Source organism: Arachis hypogaea, chromosome 6 (assembly GCF_003086295.3).
Source record: "Arachis hypogaea cultivar Tifrunner chromosome 6, arahy.Tifrunner.gnm2.J5K5, whole genome shotgun sequence".
NCBI classification, from domain to species: domain Eukaryota; kingdom Viridiplantae; phylum Streptophyta; class Magnoliopsida; order Fabales; family Fabaceae; genus Arachis; species Arachis hypogaea.
The window spans coordinates 82,699,314-82,720,865 of record NC_092041.1 but is presented as its reverse complement, the minus strand read 5'-3'; the positions used below and the strand labels follow the sequence as shown (position 1 = coordinate 82,720,865).

The 21,552-nt window shown below is 40.2% G+C and overlaps 1 pseudogene; it reads left to right on the top strand.

Annotated features, from left to right (window-relative positions):
• Positions 1-897: 897 nt before the first annotated feature.
• LOC112805659 (cationic amino acid transporter 8, vacuolar-like) lies at positions 898-11,452 on the top strand (annotated as a pseudogene).
• Positions 11,453-21,552: the final 10,100 nt, after the last annotated feature.

Below are 21,552 nucleotides of genomic sequence, written 5' to 3'. Positions count from 1 at the left end.
TACTCTATTGGTTCTTAGAGTTTCATGAAATTTTTAATTAGATTTCTGTACTTTTTTTTAATTGAGTCCTTGCACCAATTTTTTTTTTAATTGAGTCCCTACACTTTTTTTTTTACTTTTATTTGGGTTCTTACATCAATTTTTTTTAATTAGATCCTTAAAAAATTAAACCAATTACTGCCAAGAGGGACTTAATTAAAAAAAATTTGGTGTAATGACCTAATTAAAAGGAAAAAAGTATAGGGACCTAATTAAAAATTTCGTAAAACTATAGGAACCAACAGAGTAATTAAACTTATTTTTTATTAACAATATTTAAAAGTGTAAGATAAAAATATATTGTTAGATTGTCAGACTAAAAAAATTAATCAATGAAAACTACTGACCAAAAATAATAAATTCTGTTAGCCATTAAATCTTTTTTTCTTTTAGATATTTCATATAATTGAATTTTAAATATTTTTATTTTTAAGAAATTTAGATAAACTGTTTCTTTAGGTCGAATGTTGACTATAAAGCTGAGGTTGTTTCTGAGAATAGGATACGATAAGACAAGACACTGAAAACAACACATAAAGAATAGAGACACAAAATTTTGGAGTGAACTACCAACTCGGTCCCTGTCCGTTTCGCAGAATGACAAAGCAACCCCTGACGAATAAAATAAACCACTTCGATCCCTCTCCCATACTTCCGTGATGCAAGGTGGTCCCTGTGTGTGAATTTCCGGTAACTACAAACGGAAAACACTGAGGTGTCACGGTGAACGTGTGTTAGCTTGCTGATGTGGATAAATGCTGTAGACGTGGACACCTCAAATGGTCAGGGGTTAATTGTCCCATCTACGTCAACCAAAACGACCTCCTTCTACCATCTTCGCTCAACTGCTACGCTGGAATGGAGGAACCGCCGCCACCGCCCACCTCCACCATCCCCAACACCCGCACCCGGAGCTACTGGCGGTGGAGTAAGCAAGACTTTTTTTCAGAGCCCTCATTCTAGAGCTTCACCACCTACCGGGCCTCCCTTGCCTCCGCATGCCCCCATCTAAGGGATTGCCTCCTCAGTCACTCCTCTAACAACAACGAGCTCATCGTCATCCCTTACGCAAGTGAGAATCCCATGCACCGCTGTCTCACCGCTTGGGACCTCATCTGGCTCGCTTTCGGCTCCGTAGTCGGGTCCGAAATCTTCGTAATCATTGGCCAGGGGGCCCGCACCGATGTCGGTCTCACCATCATTCTCGTATATGCCGCCCTCCTCTCCGCCCTCTTCTACACCGAATGCTCAGTTGACGTCTCCGTTGCTGGCGGCTCTTTCTCCTTCCTCCGCATCGAGATTGGTGATTTCATTGCCTTTCTTGCTGCTGGAAACATCCTCGTCGAGGCTGTTGTAGGCGCTGCCGACCCCAGCCGTTTGTGGTCCTCTTATTTTGCCAATATGATCAAGAATGATCCGGATTTCTTTCGGATCCGGGTGAATTCCTTCCAAGAAGGGTTCAACATGCTGGATCTAATTGTTGTTGTCGTTTTTTTATTGCCAACAGTGTTGCAATGAGTAGCACTAGAAATACCTCAACCCCAAATTGGCTCAGCTCCATTGTCACTACGTTTGTTATTGTGTTCATCATCGTTGTTGGATTTGTTCACAGTAAAGCCTCAAATCTGACGCCATTCCTCCCTATGAGGATGAAGGGAATGTTCAATGCTGGTGTATGTGGTTGTGCATTGGTCTTATACAGGCTTCGACATGGTGACAACTATGGCTGAGAAAACCAAGAACCCTGCGAGGAATATACTCATTGGTTTGGTTGGTTCCATGTCGATGATCACGGTTAATTTCTTCCCTCAAAACAACCACATTTTTTATTGATGTGGATGGGGACAATTAACCCCCTGATCATTTGAGGTGTCCACGTCTGCAACATTCATCCACATTAGCAAGTTAACACATGCTCACTGTGACAGCTCAGCGTTTTCCTTACGTAGTTACTGGAGATTCACCCACAGAGACCGTCTTGTATCACGGAAGTATGGAACAGGGACCGAAGTGGATTGCTTTATTCGTCAGAGATTGCTTTGTTATTCTACGAAACGGACATGGGTCGGGTTGGTAGTTCACTCTAAAATTTTGTGTACTTGTATTCTATTTGTTGATAAACTAGAACAAACTATAAAAATTTAATTTATTCTCATTTTTTTCATTTAAAAAATTTGAGACAAAAAATATAATAATAAAAAATAGGTTTAATTACTCTATTGGTCCCTATAGTTTCACCAAATTTTTAATTAGGTTCCTATACTTTTTTTCTTTTTAATAATTGGGTCGCTACACTACTTTTAATTTTGTAATTACGTCCTTTTCATGTTAAAAATGTTAAAATTAACATAATATTTTTACCAAAATACATGCGGTCAAAGATTCAATTAAGTTTTTAATTATAATAAATACCTTCAATTTGCGAAGAAATATTCAGTTAACTCTAATATTTTTTACACTAGGAAGGACTTAATTATAAAATTAAAACAATATAGAGATCTAATTGAAAGAAAAAAAAGTATAGGAACCTAATTAAAAATTTGGTAAAACTATAGGGACTAATAGAGTAATTAAACCTAAAAAATTAATAAAAATAATAAAAAAAATAAAAAATAAATTATATCTTTTATTAGTATCTCTATATCTTTTCTGTGAGAATAAACACAAAATATACTTTTTTTTTATTAAATACGATTTTATATTTTTATGTCTTTATTTCAGTGTTATATGTATGTAAACAAACACACTCTAATATATATCAGCGATGTTGCTGATGCAATGTTAGCTCTCAAGTGTTTTTTTTTTTTCTAATTCTCCTCTGAAATAAGATATTTAGTTTATGTTTTTCCCTTCCTTTTCAATTCCTTTTTCTTAATTGGGTGATGATTGACTAATGACATGACCCAAAACGAAAGCATTGTCGCTAGGATATTCTATCAAAAAGGCAAAGAATAAAAAGAATGCATGTAGCCTCATTAGTGAACACTTGTTAATTATGGGACGTGTCCAACATGAAAATTGTGTAGAAGATAACAAGCCACGCCGTCAATATTTATTATAAGTGTAATTGATTACACGTAACAGTTAATTAAGGTGGCAAAGTGCAATTGAAAGAGTCGATTGAGGACTAGAGGGCCAATAGGTGAAAGAGACAAATGCTTCAATCCCTTTCATCATTTACTTAAGTGTATATTTGAGGTATTGATAATATATTAAGACTATGAACTATGATTAGTAGTATATGTAGGGTTGTGTATTTCTACCTGTATTTATTAATTTGTGTCACACTTACTTAAATTCAATGATGCAAGAGGTGTAAGGGTTTGAATATTAACAAAGAAAGAAAAATATATGAATTTATTATTTTGGATTTTATAAAAATCAATTATTTGTAAAATGATTTTTAAATAGGAAAAAAAAGATATTTTGGTCTTCTAAAAAAAATTTTCAGTTTGTGAAAGTGCATCAAAGATAAGAAGACATATTTAAAACAAAAATCTACGTGCTTAAAAAAAAAGAATTTATTATGAATTTATGTATAAATATTTCTATTAAGGAACCAATTAAGAATAAAGTTAACTCTAACTAATTAGTTGAAAAATAAATTTATTACAAATAAAAGAAAGTTGACTTAGTTGACTTATATTGTAATTAGTTCTTAGATTTTTTTTTTCAAATTTTATACTAACAGTTAATTTAATAGCTGATTTTTTATATACACGTAACATAATTGGTAATAAAAAAATAATATCTTTCTCATAATTATAATTACTAGCAGATTATAGTAGTAATAATAATGATAATGATAAATTAGTCAAAGAAATAAATACATTATTATATTCTTTAGCGAAGTAATTTTGGGATTAAATTATTCTACATATAGTATAAAAGAAATTATACATAGCATAAATAAAAACATAAAGCAACATGCAGTAGTAAACAATAAAACTAAAAAGTAGAGAAAAGTATCTTATACATGCACTAATGACGTTACTCATACTTAATAATAGTAGGATAATATTAAAGATATTTGAAAATTTTAAAATAAAAATAAAATATTTTAAATATAAAAAATATGAGACTAAATTTAAATATTAAAAATTAAAATAATATTTTACTCCGTAATTCAGCCACAAATTTGAATTGGCTTCTATTTGTGACACCAATTCAAAAATAGTGACGTATGTAGAAGATTATTTAAGATTATATAAAAGTAGGTGTATGGACCAACAATCAAATAATTATCGATACCATGATGTGTTTCTTTCAAATTTCCATGTCATATCCAACCTTACTAATAATTACTAAGATCCATCATTGTCTTCTACTACTTCTTAGTTCTTACGACACTTATTTGTTATCAACACAGAATTCACCTTGAGAAGTTAAAGCTAGAGTTTAAATACCATTTACAATCAATACTAGCTATATATAGTTAACCTATATATCTCTAGTTAACTTAAACTAAATAACTACTTTTAAAACTTTAAACTAGCATCTTTCCATTCTTTTTAGCTTACTCAAACATGAAGTTAATAACAACTAACATATATAGCTATTATTAAATAAGATTGACTATTTTCGTGATACTACTTCTCTTAATAACTTAAATTAATAAAAAAAAAATTGTCATTAAATTATTTTCTTCAAAATTTTAAATTGATAGAAGAGGTACATGAATAATGATTATATTTTTAAGTTCTAGCAGGCTTCTCATTCAAAAATCACTTTTTGAATTTTTGTAAATTTTTGCATTGGTCTTCTTTGGATAACAAGGATCGAATTGTATAGCTTAGGTCATAAACGTTCTTGTACTATATCATAAAATCACGTTTTAAAAAAAATTAAATTAATAAAAAAAATACATAAATAATTATATGGCTAACAATATTTTATAGATAATTATATTTTTAATAACTACTATATCAAATGCAAATTGATTATTGTTGTAGTTATTATTGGCGTGGCAAGAGTTACTTGAAAAGTTTTCGAAATGTAAGTAAGCCAAACCCCTCCATAAGATGCAAGTGTATGCATGCATCTTATTGCTTCTTGCTCTTTTTAGTCACCTAATATGATGTCCAAGATAGATTTCGCTTTGTTTTTCATAATCCTATTATCTACATATATGAGTGACGCTGATTAACGATTATTAATGGAATATGTTACATATACAAAAATGTTATTTGTATAGCAAAATCAGCCATTAAAATTAATTATTAATATATTTGTATATAAATATACGTGTGATTTAATTTATTTTTAATATGTATTTATATTTTAACATGTATTTTATACTAATAACTGACTTTATTAATGGTTGATTTTAATATACGCTTAGTATAACCATTACATATAATATTAATTACGAAAGAACATTGACCATGACGGGTTCTGTAGTACTTCCTGGATGAGGCTTCTATTGTTGCCCCCTGATTTGGTGCTGGCTAGTTTTGAGAGTGCGTCAGCTCGGGCGTTTTGCTCGCGAGGTGTGGCAGATCCTATATTCCTCGAGTTGTCCGAGCTATTCCTTGATTTTATCCAAATACTTTTTCATTGTAGGATCTTTGGCTTGGTAGCTCCCTGTTATTTGTGAGGTAACAACTTGTGAATCGCTATAGATGTTGAGTTTTCGAGCTCCAACTTCTCTAGCCAGCTTCAAACCAGCTAATAACGCTTCATATTCCGCCTGGTTGTTTGAGGCCGGGAATCCGAATTTGAGGGAAAGTTCAAGTTGGGTTCCTTGGTTGCTTTCGATTATCACACCTGCACCACTTCCGGTTTTATTCGAGGAGCCGTTCACGTATATATTCCACTCTATGGGGATCTCCGGGATGTCTGTGAATTCTGCAATGAAGTCGGCTAGGTATTGTGATTTAATGGCTGTTGCGCCTCGTATTGGAGGTCGAATTCAGACAACTCGATTGCCCACTGTAGGATTCTTCCTGCTAGATCTGTTTTCTGTAATATCCCCTTTTTGGGCTGGTTGGTCTGAACCTTAATGGTATGCGCTTGGAAGTACGGGCGAAGTCGTCGGGATGTGAGCAGATAGGTAGCAAATTCAACACACTGCTCCTCAGGTACCAACTGTGCTTGCAGTGCTCGCTCCATAGCCTGAAACTAGGTATCAGCTTCAGTTGGATTGGTGGACTTACTGGCGTTTAAACGCCAGTAAGGTGCATCTGGCTGGCGTTCAACGCCAGAAACATGCTACACATGGGCGTTGAACGCCCAGAGTGTGCATCACTTCGGCGTTTAAACGCCAGAATGGTGTGCAAAGGCATTTTACATGCCTAATTGGTGCAGGGATGTAAATCCTTGACACCTCAGGATCTGTGGACCCCACAGGATCCCCACCTAACATATTCTCCCCTCTTCTCAACATTCATTCTCTCTTTCCAATAAACACACTTTCCCAAAAACCCTTCTCCAATCACCTCAAACCTCTCTTCCCAATTACCCCTTTCACCACTCACATCCATCCACTCTTCCCCATAAACCCCACCCACCTTCAAAATTCAAAAATCTTTCCCACCCAAACCCACCCTAAATGACCGAAACTACACCCACTCCCCTCCCTATATATACCCTTCCATTCTACTTCATTTTCACACAACACAAACCCCCTCTTCTACACATTGACCGAAACACCTTCTCTTACTCTCCTCCATATTTTCTTCTTCTTCTTCTTCTCTTCTTTCTTCTCTTGCTCGAGGGCGAGCAATACTTTAAGTTTGGTGTGGTCAAAGCATAATCTTTTTGTTTTTCCATTACCATCAATGGCACCTAAGGCCGGAGAATCCTCTAGAAAAGGAAAAGGAAAGACAAAAGCTTCCACCTTCGAGTCATGGGAGATGGAAAGATTCATCTCCAAAAGCCATCAAGATCACTTCTATGATGTTGTGGCAAAGAAGAAGGTGATCCCTGAAGTCCCTTTCAAACTCAAGAAAAATGAGTATCCGGAGATCCGACATGAAATCCGAAGAAGAGGTTGGGAAGTCCTAACCAACCCCATGCAACAAGTCGGAATCTTAATGGTTCAAGAGTTCTATCTGCATGGATCACTAGAAACCATGATCAAAGTGTGAATCCGAGTACAAAGAATTATCTCAGAATGGTTCGGGGGAAATACTTAGATTTTAGTCCGGAAAATGTGAGGTTGGCATTCCACTTGCCCATGATGCAAGGAGATGAACGCCCCTACACTAGAAGGGTCAACTTTTATCAAAGGTTAGACCAAGTCCTTATGGACATATGTGTGGAAGGAGCTCAATGGAAAAGAGACTCCAAAGGCAAGCCGGTTCAACTAAGAAGACTGGACCTCAAGCCTGTGGCTAGAGGGTGGTTAGAGTTCATTCAACGCTCCATCATCCCCACTAGCAACCGATCTGAAGTTACTGTGGATCGGGCCATCATGATTCATAGCATCATGATTGGAGAGGAAGTAGAAGTTCATGAAGTCATCTCCCATGAATTCTACAAAATAGCCGAAAAGTCCTCCACCATGGCAAGGCTAGCTTTTTCTCATCTTATTTGCCATCTATGTTACTCAGCTGGAGTTATCATAGAAGGAGACATCCTCATTGAAGAGGATAAGCCCATCACCAAGAAGAGGATGGAGCAAGCAAGAGAGACCCTCCACGGATCTCAAGAGATGCATGAGGAAGCTCATCATCAAGAAATCCCTGAGATGCCTCAAGGGATGCACTTTCCTCCCAACAACTATTGGGAATAACTCAACACTTCCCTAGAAAATTTGAGCTACAATGTGGTACAATTAAGGGTGGAACATCATGAGCACTCCATCATTCTCCATGAAATAAGAGAAGATCAAAGAGCAATGAGGGAGGAGCAACAAATGCAAGGAAGGGACATAGAAGAGCTTAAGGACATTGTTGGTCCTTCAAGAAGAAGATGCCACTAAGGTGGATTCATTCCTTGTTCTTACTTTTCTGCTGTTCGGTTTTTATATTATATGTTTATCTATGTTTTGTGTCTCTACTTCATGATCATTAGTGTTTAGTAACTATGTCTTAAAGTTATGAATAATTCCATTAATCCTTCACCTCTCTTAAATGAAAAATGTTTTTAATTCAAAAGAACAAAGAAGTACATGAATTCTGAATTTATCCTTGAATTTAGTTTAATTATATTGATGTGGGGTTAGCGGTTATCCCAGAATAGTTGACAAGGGTTGTGAGTTACATTTTTCTGGATATGGTAACAAACATAACTGGATTAAGAGGAGTATATTTTAGGACTTACCCTATTGGAAAGATCTTCTTGTCCTTCATTGCCTCGATGTAATGCATATTGAGAAGAACGTGTTTGATAATATCATCCATATGATGATGGATAATGATAGAACCAAAGATAACCACAATGCTATGTTGGACTTAACTGAGGTGTGCTGAAGGCCAAAACTAAATCTTGTGTCAATAGGGATGATAGATGGGCTAAGTCAAAAGGGTGATAGGTTTTAACCTTAGAATAAAGACAAAACATGTGTCTCCAGTTGCAAAGTTGAGGCTTTTTGATGGCTATGCCTCCGACCTAACCAAGTGTTCTAATATCAATCATGGAAGAGTTCATGGCACATGTTTTCGTTTAATGCCTTCTCCTAGTTGCACTAAGAGATACATGAACCGGGTGTTTCGACCCTTTTTGGATAAATTTGTCGTAGTATTCATAGATGACATACTGGTGTATTCAAAAATTGAAGAGGATCATGAAGAGCATTTGAGATTTGTGTTGCAAATCTTGAAGGAGAGGAAATTATATATGAAGTGATGAGCGGATATTTTATACGCTTTTTGGGGGTAATTTCATGTAGATTTTAGCATGTTTTAATTAGTTTTTAATAGAATTTTATTAGTTTTTAAGCAAAAATCATATTTCTGGACTTTACTATGAGTTTGTGTGTTTTTCTGTGATTTCAGGTATTTTCTGGCTGAAATTGAGGGACCTGAGCAAAACCCTGATAAGAAGGCTGACAAAGGACTGCTGATGCTATTGGAATCTGACCTCCCTACACTCGAAATGGATTTTCTGGAGCTACAGAACTCCAAATGGTGCGCTCTCAATGGCGTTGGAAAGTAGACATCCAGAGCTTTCCAGAAATATATAATAGTCCATACTTTATTAGAGATTTGATGACGTAAATTGGCGCTCAACGCCAGTTCCATGCTGCATTCTGGAGTCAAACGCCAGAAACACGTTACAACTTGGCGTTCAACTCCAATAAAAGCCTCTGCACGTGTAACATTCAAGCTCAGCCCAAGCACACACCAAGTGGGCCCGGAAGTGGATTTTTATGTCATTTACTCATCTCTGTAAACCCTAGGCTACTAATTCTCTATAAGTAGGACCTTTCACTATTGTATTTTCATCTTTAGATCTTTGAATCTTTTGATCACGTTTTGGGGGCTGGCCTCTCGGCCATGCCTAGGCCTTGTTCTTATGTATTTTCAACAGTGGAGTTTCTACACACCATAGATTAAGGTGTGGAGCTCTGCTGTACCTCGAGTATTAATGCAATTACTATTGTTCTTCTATTCAATTCAGCTTGTTCTTGTTCCAAGATATCACTTGTTCTTCAACTTGATGAATGTGATGATCCGTGACACTCATCATCATTCTCACCTATGAACGTGTGCCTGACAACCACCTCCGTTCTACCTTAGATTGGGTGGATATCTCTTGGATTCTTTAACCGGAATCTTCATGGTCATTCAAGAGAATCCGGAAGGTCTAAACCTTGTCTGTGGTATTCTGAGTAGGATTCAATGATTGAATGACTGTGACGAGCTTCAAACTCGCGATTGTGGGGCGTTAGTGACAGACGCAAAAGAATCACTGGATTCTATTCCGACATGATCGAGAACCAACAGCTGAATAGCCGTGCCGTGACAGGGTGCGTTGAACATTTTCACTGAGAGGATGGGAGGTAGCCACTGACAACGGTGAAACCCTACATACAGCTTGCCATGGAAAGGAGTAAGAAAGATTGGATGAAGACAGTAGGAAATCAGAGAGACGGAAGGGATAAAGCATCTCCATACGCTTATCTGAAATTCCCACCAATGAATTGCATAAGTATCTCTATCTTTATCTTTATGTTTTATTCATCATCCATAACCATTTGAGTTTGCCTGACTAAGATTTACAAGGTGACCATAGCTTGCTTCATACCAACAATCTCTGTGGGATCGACCTTTACTCGCGTAAGGTTTATTACTTGGACGACCCAGTACACTTGCTGGTTAGTTGTGCGAAGTTGTGTTTATGCCATGGTATTGAATACCAAGTTTTTGGATTCATCACCGGGGATTATTTGAGTTGTAGTGATCACAATTTCGCCCACCAACTACTCTCAAACTCATACCTATGTACGTGTCTTCTCGAGAAATCAAACTTAATTCACATCGATCTGACAACTCTCTTCGGTAGAAAATATTTTCGACCAACGAATTGCCCCCTTGAATTGATATGATTGCTTTTGATATCATTATCGAAAAATAGAGTATTTAATCCAAAGAAACGTCAGTTCCCAAATCAATAATAATTACCATTAAATCTTCCATTACGATTGATCCACTCGACACGTTTTTCGAGACTTGCGCTTTCTCTCTCCGTCACTTCATCTTCTTCGCGAAGTTACTTCTCTTCACATTCCTTCTTCAGTAACGGCTTCAGATTTCTTCACAAAATCTTCAATCTTTTATTCCTCCTGAAAATGACTGGTTCTTCTTCTCAGACTACCACTCAAGATAAAGGAAAAGGTCACAAAATTGTACCATCATCTCCACAAGCTCTTTTCATTCTCAACCAAGTAAATGATGAAGTCATCGACGATCCTCATTTACCATCCAAAGACTCCAGAATCCTAATTACTTTCACCATTGGAGCCGAGACGCATTGTTCTCTTGGACCAATTGAATCTCTAGAAAAGGAAAACAAAAAACTCTCTTTCTTCCCAAGTGCCAAAGGGGAAGATTTGTTGATAAATCAATCCTTCAATATTTCTCATTTTATCAATAAAAAAACTTTCAGGAATAATCCGAAGATTAGTCCTAGGGGCTACGATTTCATAGCTTGGTATTGGCATCTTGAGCCCACCAAAAATGCTGATTGGAAATCTTCAGGAATCCATGAATTACTAAGGTTCTCCCACTTTTCACTAACCACTCACCCTTAGATGATTGGGGCCGTGACCTGTTTCTGGAACAGAACAACTAACAACTTCCACCTTCCATGTGGAATGATTGGAATTTCTCTTCTGGATGTGGCTGCTATTACAGGGCTTCCGATCAATTTCCCAGACTGCACTCCTGACATGCAATCAAAGCGTCAATACAACGTGGTCATGACCAACCCTTACAGTGACTTCATTGCCCACAACATGGGTGCATAAGGTACAAAAATCACCGATAATGAACATGTTGCCTTCCTATTTTATTGGTTGAATGCCATCTTGTTCTGCTCTTGAAGTTTCCAAATGTCGAGAATTTATCTTCCTTTAGCCACTCTTCTTTACGAAGGGAAAGCCTTCAATTTGGCCAAGCTTTTCTTAGGACACATTTTTGAAGAACTTAGTCAATTTGTTTGTGACCTCCGAGATAACAAAATCATCAGTGCAGGAGGCCCTTTATGGCTTCTCCAACTATGGCTTAATGCCATTTTTGAAAATTTTATGACAAAACCTGGAAGTGGTAACACTGACAAGCAATACATTGAAGGTTTTCGATTGACTGAGTTCAAGCAAAATTTTTCTGACACCGATTTAGATGAAGATAGATTTTGGGTTGTTTTCTCCCTTTTCCATTCTTGTAAAGATTTTGACAATGACCAACTCAATTTCACTCCTTTCTTGCGTCGCAACCATGGTCTTGTTTGGTTGGACCGTTTACTCTTTCCTGATACCAATGAAGAAAATGATCTTGCAAATCGAAGTTGGGCAAACATGCTGGCTCTACAAGTAATACCAACAGGGTTACCTTTACACAAAAAGGAGAAATTCAAAATCACCCTGTATGCTCCAAATATGACAGCTAGACAATTTGGACTTTCTCAAGCCATACCAATGCCACAACCTCGAAATGATGAACCTTTCTGTCACTTTGCTTTAACCATCCAAGAAGACTTTGATTCTTGCCTCTTAAAGAATCAGCAGCGTAGGGACCACTTCAATTTCATGGTGTACGATCGTAGTTTCTACATCACCAAATCCTATTTCGAATAGTGGGCTACTTATTATTCCAGGTACACTCGTATCTTGGAGGAAATTAAACAAACTGCAATTCATACCATCCCTGTTGCTGAGGGTTCTCCGAAAAGGACTCAAAAAAGAAAAACTGAAGTTTTTCGACCACCACCATCTAAGAGTAGAAATACTCCTACCAGAACTTCTCAAAAGGTAATTTTGTAATTCCTCTCTTTAACTTAAAAATCCTTATAAGTTATATATTCTTATCTAAACTCAATTCTGAATCTCTTATCAGTTAGTATTACTAACATCGAGTGAGAGCGCTGATGAAAGTGAACCAACCAATAAAAATGCTATTATTGTCTCCTCTCCATCAGAAGGTGCAGCCGATTCTGATCCTGGTTCTCAACTAGTACTAAGATCCATGCTTTCTCAGGTAACACTATTACCTCTACACACATAATACTTTTAATTTAAAATAAATTTCAAACTTGAAATTGTGTACCTTCTATACTAGCCTGTCATTGTCACCCATTCGACATCAACTGCTGGGATTCTTGACCAATCAATTCTGCCACAACAACATGGTCAAGAACAATCTACATCACATGACTCCATTCAAGTCACAAGACCCACTCAAACAATTCCAGCTACTTTCCCACCTATTTCTCATACAACACAGGTGATTGATTCAACAACAAATCCTTTGCAACATTCTCCAGAAGAAACCCACAGGCTCGAATCAACTTCACCAAACGATCGAGTTGTCTTTTCTGAGGAGAACCAAGCAGTTTCAGATTTTGATTCTGCTTCTAAAGCTGGTGATACTACCAATTCAGATTCCTCTCGATCTACAGTTATAGAAACTCCTCTAGATTTGTAACCTGATCCTTCACTCCAAACTCTTCCAAGACCAAAACCAGGGACATCAAATGTTCCTATCACTCCAACTAACGCTACTTTGGAAGATTTAACTTCTGTTTTAAATAAAATCATCCAAGAAAACAAAGTACCAGTGCCTGTACCAATAATTTCGAAACCTGTTACATCAAAACCTTTGATCGAATTAGATCCTAACACTTGGGAACAACTTCGATCACTCATCAAGCTCTTGGATCATCCACCTACCACCTGGGTTAATGATCCGATTCTCAACCAACTCTTGGCCGACATTTTGAAATCCTCTTTTGAATTCCCAACCAATACTCCATACTCTACTTCGATTCAAGAATTCAAACCACTTTTGAATGAGAACATTGCATCTTAGTTTCAACTTCAAGAAACTGAAAATGAAGAAGCTGTAGCCCAACTAAAAATAGACAATATTCTTGTAACTGCTCAACCCATTCAAGCTTCTCATGAAGAATTTGATCTGAGAATTTCTCATGCTATCTATGTCCAAGCTTTCCATGATCAAGAAGAAGCAAGACTTGAAACAGAATTGGCCCAAATTCAGAAACAACTTGCCACCATTCGCCAAAATCGAGCCACTATAGCCAAACCTCTTGTTGCAGCCCAACAAGAACAACATATTCTTATCTAGAAACTTGTCTCACTCGATACTGAACAAGGAGAATATGAAAAACAACTTGAGAAAATCCAAGCTGACAAGTTCAAGCAAATCGAAGTGCTTACAACCCTGGAAAACAAAAGAACAAAGCTGCGCTCCAATTTGGCAAAACTATTGGCACCTTGAATTCCTTTTGTTTCTAACTTTATTTTGTTGCAATTTCCATCCTTTCTGATCTTTAATATATGTTAAACTTTTAAGTTTGCCAACAATAGAAAGGTTTTAAGTATTTCCCATTGATCGAGTTAATCACCTTTCCTGACTCGATATTTTTAATTTGAAAGATTTTTCTTTAATTCGACGATTATAATTTCAAGCAACACTTTCTTTCTATTGTATGATATTCTCAAGTGCCAAGATTCGCTCTGAATCTAACTCATTTAACTAATCAAACATTGCATTCCAATAATCATCAACTGGTAAATGATTTTGTTTCGATACTCTTAAAGTATTCAAATTAATTTCCAATGGTAATACCGCATCATGGCCATATACCAACTTATAAGGTGAAGTTCCTGTCGAACCTCTTGGTGAGTTTCGATAGGCCCAGAGTACTTGGCTTAAAGTTTCATGCCACGTTCGAGTCTTATTCTCGATATGTTTTTTAATCAAGCCTATCAATATCTTATTTACTGCCTCTACTTGCCCATTAGCCTGTGCATAATAAGGAGTCGAAGTAACCATATTAATATTTCTCGAAGCCGCAAAATTTTTAATTCGCTAGCCAGTAAACATAGTCCCTTGGTTAGTACTTAAAGTCTGAGAAATTCCAAATCGATGGATAATATTTTCCTCGACAAAGTCAATTATCTCACTTTGACCAACTTCTACTAACGGAATAGCCTCAACCCATTTTGTGAAATAATCAATAGCCACCAAAATAAACTTATGTTGTTTCGATGAGGGAGGGTGAATCAACCCAATTAAATCTAAAGCCCAACCTCTAAATGTCCATGGTTTTATTATCGAATGTAATTCGGCTGCTGGAATCTGTTGTATCGAACCATGTTTCTGACATTCTTGACATGCCTTTGCATAATCAATACAATCTTTTATCATAGATGGCCAGTATACATGATTGCGATATAATAACCTGTTCATACCCTGACCGGGCTCCTCCAACTCGGCAAATTCATAAAAGGTCCGACCTCGTCCTAAGGCTCACGCCTAAAGGTCGGACCTCGGACAATAAAGCAAGGAAGGCCCATCAAAAGGAACGCAGCCCAAAACCTAAAGGCCGAAAAGGCCTAGAAAAGGCGGTTCCACAAAGATAGAGATAAAACTCCCAAAGATAAGATAAGATAAGAATATCTTATCCAGGGAAGATCACGGCCAACTACTATAAATACACTGGAGCACCCAGGTATGGCATTCATTCCACATTCTACACATATCTGCTTGGACCCATGCTAACTTAAGCATCGGAGTGTCATTGCAGGTACAACCACCAACCACTCTGCATATCAAGCTCGGGTCCCTGAACCCCCACCTCGGGCCTCTCCAGACGACCGAGCTACACGTTTCAGGTAACCCTCGGAACATTGGCGCCGTTGCCGGGGACCTGGAAGTCATCCCTCTACCATGGCGGACGACCCTCACAACAATGACCGCGCTGCATCTGAACAAGAGGACGAAATTGACACCGGAGAACGACCGGACAGCCCTCTATCACCACGCACTCCAGGGGGAAACAAACAGAATCACCCAAAGACATCACTCCCAAACAAAGATCCACAAAATTACGAAAAAGAGAAGAGCTCGGAAATTCTAGAAGCAGTCCGGGCACAACAAAACCGACTGAAACAACTCGAAGAGGACATAAAGAAGCAGAAAGAAACTGAACAAAATCTGAGAAGGGAGACTCGAAAGCGCAGAGAATTAGAAGAAAAACTGCGGAAAATAGAGGCCAACCTGAAAGATCGGACAAAACGCGGCACCACCCCCGAAGGCAACCATGATCCCTTCACGCAAGAGATCATGAAGGAGAAGGTACCGCGAAACTTCAAACCACCCGATATGGATCTCTACGACGGCACCACCGATCCAAGTCACCACCTCAGCAACTTCAGAAGCAGAATGTACCTAGTCGACGCCTCCGACGCGATTCGGTGCAAAGCCTTCCCCACCACTCTCACCAAGTCAGCCATGAAGTGGTTCGACAACCTGCCACCAAGATCAATCACCAGCTTCGAAGACCTAACCAAAAAATTCCTAACAAGGTTCTCTATTCAAAGGGACAAGACAAAACATGCCCCCAGTCTACTCGGGATCAAACAAGGTAACCAAGAAACTCTCCGAGAATACATGGAGCGATTCAACAAGGCCTGCCTGGACATACAACACTTGCCCACTGAAGCAGCCATCATGAGACTAGCAAACGGCCTAAAAGAGGGACCGTTTAGCCAATCCCTATCCAAACGATATCCGACCTCCCTATACGAGATGCAGGAGCGGGCAGAAAAATATATCAACATGGAGGAAACCTCCCAGCTAAGAGACTCTTCTAGGAAGGAATCAACCTACCCACTCCGAGATCGAGATCGGGAACAGAAGAAGAAAGAATAACCCAACTCGGACAAGCCACGGAAGTACCACAACTACACCCCCCTCCGAGTCTCCCTGGTAGACATCTACAGAGAAGTATGCCACACCGAAAAGATCCCACCGCCCCGACCGCTAAAACACAAGAGAGCGGGGAGAGATCGGTCCGAATACTGTGAATATCACAAGCTCTACGGTCATTCTACTAACGACTGCTACGACCTAAAAAATGTTATAGAAAAGCTAGCCAGAGAAGGAAAACTCAACAGATACATAGCAGAGAAAGGAGAAGAGACCAGGAAGAGAAAGCGGGGAGATAACGAAGATCGGGCCGAACAAATCCCGCGAACCCCTGAAAGGCAAGTTCACATGATAAATGGAGGTTTTGCAGGCGGAGGAACATCCAGATCCTCGCGAAAAAGACACCTCAAAGAAGTCTATCACGTCCGAGAAGACAGTCCCCTGCCCGAATTACCTACTATCTCATTCACCCGAGAAGATGCTCAAGGGATAATACCCGGGCACGACGATCCAATGGTAATCACCATTATCCTAGCAAACGCCAACTTACATCGAACCCTGATTGACCAAGGAAGCTCAGCAGATATCCTGTTCAAAACAGCCTTCGACAAGCTCGGATTTGAAGAAAAAGAACTAAAGGCCCATCCCACCGACCTATTTGGGCTAGGGGATACCCCGATCCATCCCTTAGGATACATCTCGCTACACACTACCTTTGGAAGAGGCGAGCAATCTAAAACATTAAGCATCGACTACATTATAGTCGACGTCACTTCAGCATACAATGCCCTCATTGGGCGACCAACCCTAAACAGACTGGCAGCTATAGTCTCGACCCCACACCTCTGTATGAAGTTCCCTACCGCAAAAGGAATTGTTACCCTAAAAGGCGACCAAAAACTAGCGCGGCGATGTTACAACGAAAGCCTGAGCCTAAAAGGGAAAGAGGTCAACACAATAGAACTCGGACGAGTTCAATCCCGAGAAGATCTTCGGCCACAACCAGAGGGAGAAACCGAAAGAGTCCAGATTGGGAACACACCTGAAAAAATAACAAACATAGGAGCAAACCTCGAAGCAAGCCTAAAAGAGAAACTCATAACCCTCTTAAAGGAGAATTCCGACCTCTTCGCCTGGAAAGCCTCCGACATGCCAGGCATAAGCCCCGACCTGATGTGCCATAAGCTATCAGTTTACCCGGGATCCCGACCTGTCCAACAAAGACGCCGAAAGCTCGGACCCGAGCGCATGCAAGCAATAGAAGAACAAGTACAAGCACTGCTAGATGCAGGGTTTATTAGGGAAGCAAAATACCCCCTATGGCTCGCAAACGTGGTCCTGGTGAAAAAGCCCAATGGAAAATGGAGGATGTGCGTCGATTACACGGATCTCAACAAAGCCTGCCCCAAAGACCCATATCCACTACCAAACATCGACGCCTTAGTAGACGCAGCCTCAGGCTATAGATATCTCTCCTTCATGGACGCATACTCGGGATACAATCAAATCCCGATGTACGGACCCGACCAAGAAAAGACCTCATTCATAACCCCAAGGGCAAACTACTGCTATGTAGTAATGCCCTTCGGGCTGAAGAACGCAGGGGCAACCTACCAAAGGCTAATGAACAAAGTGTTCTCAGAGCACATCGGATTACAGCTGGAGGTGTATGTCGACGACATGCTGGTAAAGACACAAGAAGACAAAAACTTGCTGACCGACCTCACCAGTATCTTCGGTACCCTCAGAAAACACAACATGAGACTTAACCCGACAAAGTGCACCTTCGCCGCAGAGGCCGGAAAGTTCTTAGGCTTCATGCTGACTCAAAGGGGCATCGAAGCAAACCCGGACAAATGCCAAGCGATACTCAATATGAAGAGCCCGACGTGTGTCAAGGAAGTACAACAACTGAATGGAAGGCTAGCCGCCCTATCAAGATTCTTGGCAGGATCAGCAATAAAGTCACTACCTCTCTACTCACTCCTAAAGAAAGGGAAACCCTTCTCATGGACCCCGGAGTGCGAAAAAGCCTTTCAAGAATTCAAGGAATTCCTCGGGCAGCCACCAATCCTAACCCGACCTTTAAAAGGAGAAGAGCTCGTACTATACCTCTCAGTTGGACATCGAGCAGTCGCTTCAGCATTAATACGAGAAAATGACCAAGGACAACACCCCATATACTTTGTAAGCAAGGCACTACAAGGGGCCGAATTAAACTATCAGAAGATAGAAAAATTCGCCTACGCCCTAGTGTTCACAGCTCGGAGGCTCCGTCCCTACTTTCAAGCCCACACCATCAAAGTCCGGACAAACCAACCCATGAGACACATCCTCCAAAAAACAGACCTGGCAGGACGAATACTGCAATGGGCGGTGGAACTGTCCGAGTTCGACCTCCACTATGAAACCCGGACTGCCATAAAATCTCAGTATCTAGCCGACTTCATCGCAGAATACACTGAGACCCCTGGAACCCCACTCTCATGGAACCTGTATGTCGACGGGTCCTCAAACAAAACTGGAAGCGGAGCCGGGGTTATACTCGAAAGCGACCAAGGAACGCGGATAGAACTATCCCTAAAATTCGAGTTCCAGGCTTCGAACAACCAAGCCGAATACGAGGCCCTGCTAGCAGGTCTAAAGCTAGCCGAAGAGGTCGGAGCCCAGAAAATCACGATCTTCAGCGACTCCCAGGTCGTCACATCACAAGTAAATGGAAGCTACCAGGCCAAAGACCCCATCATGAAAAAATACCTGGACCAAACACAGGCACAACTACGCCACTTTTCAGAGATACAGATTCAGCACATACCTCGGGAACAAAACGCCCGGGCAGACGCCCTCTCAAAGCTCGCCAGCACCAAGCCCGGAGGCAACAACAGAAGTCTCCTCCAGGAAACCTTACAATCCCCCTCCGTGCTAAGAAAGGAAGAAACGCTAAATATATCCAACCAACAGCAAGGATGGATGACCCCCATACTCAACTACCTGAAGTCGGGAACTCTTCCCGCCGAAAGAAAGGAAGCTAAAAGACTCACGAAAGGCGACCAGAATTATACACTAATTCACGACGTACTATACAGAAGAGGATTCTCAAACCCCCTCCTTAGGTGCATCCCGACCTCAGAAACAAAGAACGTCCTCGAAGAAGTCCACGGAGGCATGTGTGGGAACCATCTCGGAGCTCGGGCATTATCCAAAAAAGTAGTCCGAGCCGGGTTCTACTGGCCGACCTTGCAGAAAGACGCAACGGAATTTGTGAAAATATGCCCCCCCTGCCAAAAACACGCCAATCTCCATAAGGCACCACCCGAAGACCTTATCAGCATCACCGCACCATGGCCCTTCGCAAAATGGGGACTTGACCTACTCGGCCCGTTCCCCCAAGGACCGGGGCAAGTCAAATACCTCATAGTGGGGGTCGACTACTTCACAAAGTGGATCGAAGCTGAACCCTTAGCCACCATTACAGCTCAGAAAAGCCGCAAATTCCTATACAAAAACATTGTCACAAGGTTCGGAGTCCCCTACTCCATCACAACAGACAATGGAACACAGTTCACGGACACAAGTTTTCAGAACTTGGTGGCCGAACTAAAAATCAAACAGCAATTCACCTCAGTCGAGCACCCACAAGCCAATGGACAAGCAGAGGCCGCAAATAAAGTCATCTTGGCCGGGTTAAAACGAAGACTCCAAGAGGCCAAAGGGGCATGGGCCGAGGAGCTCCCCCAGGTACTATGGGCATATCGGACAACCCCACACTCTACAACGGGAGAATCGCCATTCCGACTAGCTTACGGGATGGAGGCAATGATTCCTATCGAAATAGATGAAGGGTCACCCAGAGTCATCTTCTACAACGAAGAAGGTAACCCGCAGGCACAAAAGGAAGAACTCGACCTCCTCCCCGAGGTCCGAGAAAGAGCCCGGATCCGAGAAGAAGCCTTAAAACGGCGAACGGCCCTCAGATACAATCCGAAAGTAATAAAGCGAAGCTTCTCCATTCACGACCTGATTCTAATCCGAAATGACATCGGAACACAAAAGTCGGGAGAAGGAAAGCTAGCTGCAAATTGGAAAGGACCCTACAAGGTAACAGAAGTCTTAGGAACAGGCTATTACAAAGTATCCGACCTAGAAGGCAATGAGCTGCCCAGGGCCTGGCACGCCTGTAATCTAAGACGGTACTACAGCTAGAAAAATTTAACCCGAGGTGTACTCTTTTTCCCTACAAGGGTTTTTTAATGAGACACCCGGTCAAGTAAGGCACCCGACCTAGTCAAGGGTAAACACTCCGTAAATATTCTTTCTTTTTTAATACTAATCAAATTTTTCTATTTTCTTTTCTTCTTCCTCGTGATGAAACAAATCCTGAAAAGTACCCCGCCAAGGCGCATTAATTTATGCTCGACAAAACGCAAAAAATCATTGCCAAGAGACCACACAAGGTCGGCAAAGATAAAGCGACGAGGTTCAAATTAATGTGAGAAGTTATAAAGCAACTCTGAAAAGGCTCAAAAAGCCAAATAAAAAGAGATTACAAAAATAACTTAAAAGGCCGACCAACGACAAGGTCGGGCCCAACAAAGGGAAGTACTCAACCGCCCCCTCCTGAGGTCCGAGAAAAAGCCCGGACCCGAGAAGGAAGCCTTAAAACGGCGAAAACAAAGATTTCGAAAACGCTTACTAAAAAGTTGCTATACAACTAAAAAGTACAAGCGAAAAAACGAAATCAAAGGAAAGGGTAAAACAAAAGTTTCAAGCGCTAGCTAAAAGGTTGTTATCCAAAAACAACTAAAAAGCATAAAGGCGGAACAAAAAGTCAAAACGCGAACAAAACACCGCATAATAAGCTAAAAAGTTACTACAAGTAGCTAATAGCAAAAAGGTGTCCAAAGCATTCACAGAAACCATTCAAAAACAAAAAGAGCCCCCAGGCCGGGCAAAAAACCAAAGATAAAAGGATTACAGAGAATCAAGATCCTTTCCGGACTCCACATCAACAGGAGGCTGCGGAGGAAACATAGAAATCGGGACAGCATCGACGGCACCGTCATCTCGGTTTAAAACCTCCACACCAGATCCATCCCCGGCCAAAGGTGAAGTCGGGTTCGCAACCAGAACTTTGGGGTCGGACACCGGAACCTCATCCTCGTTGGGAGCAGGAACA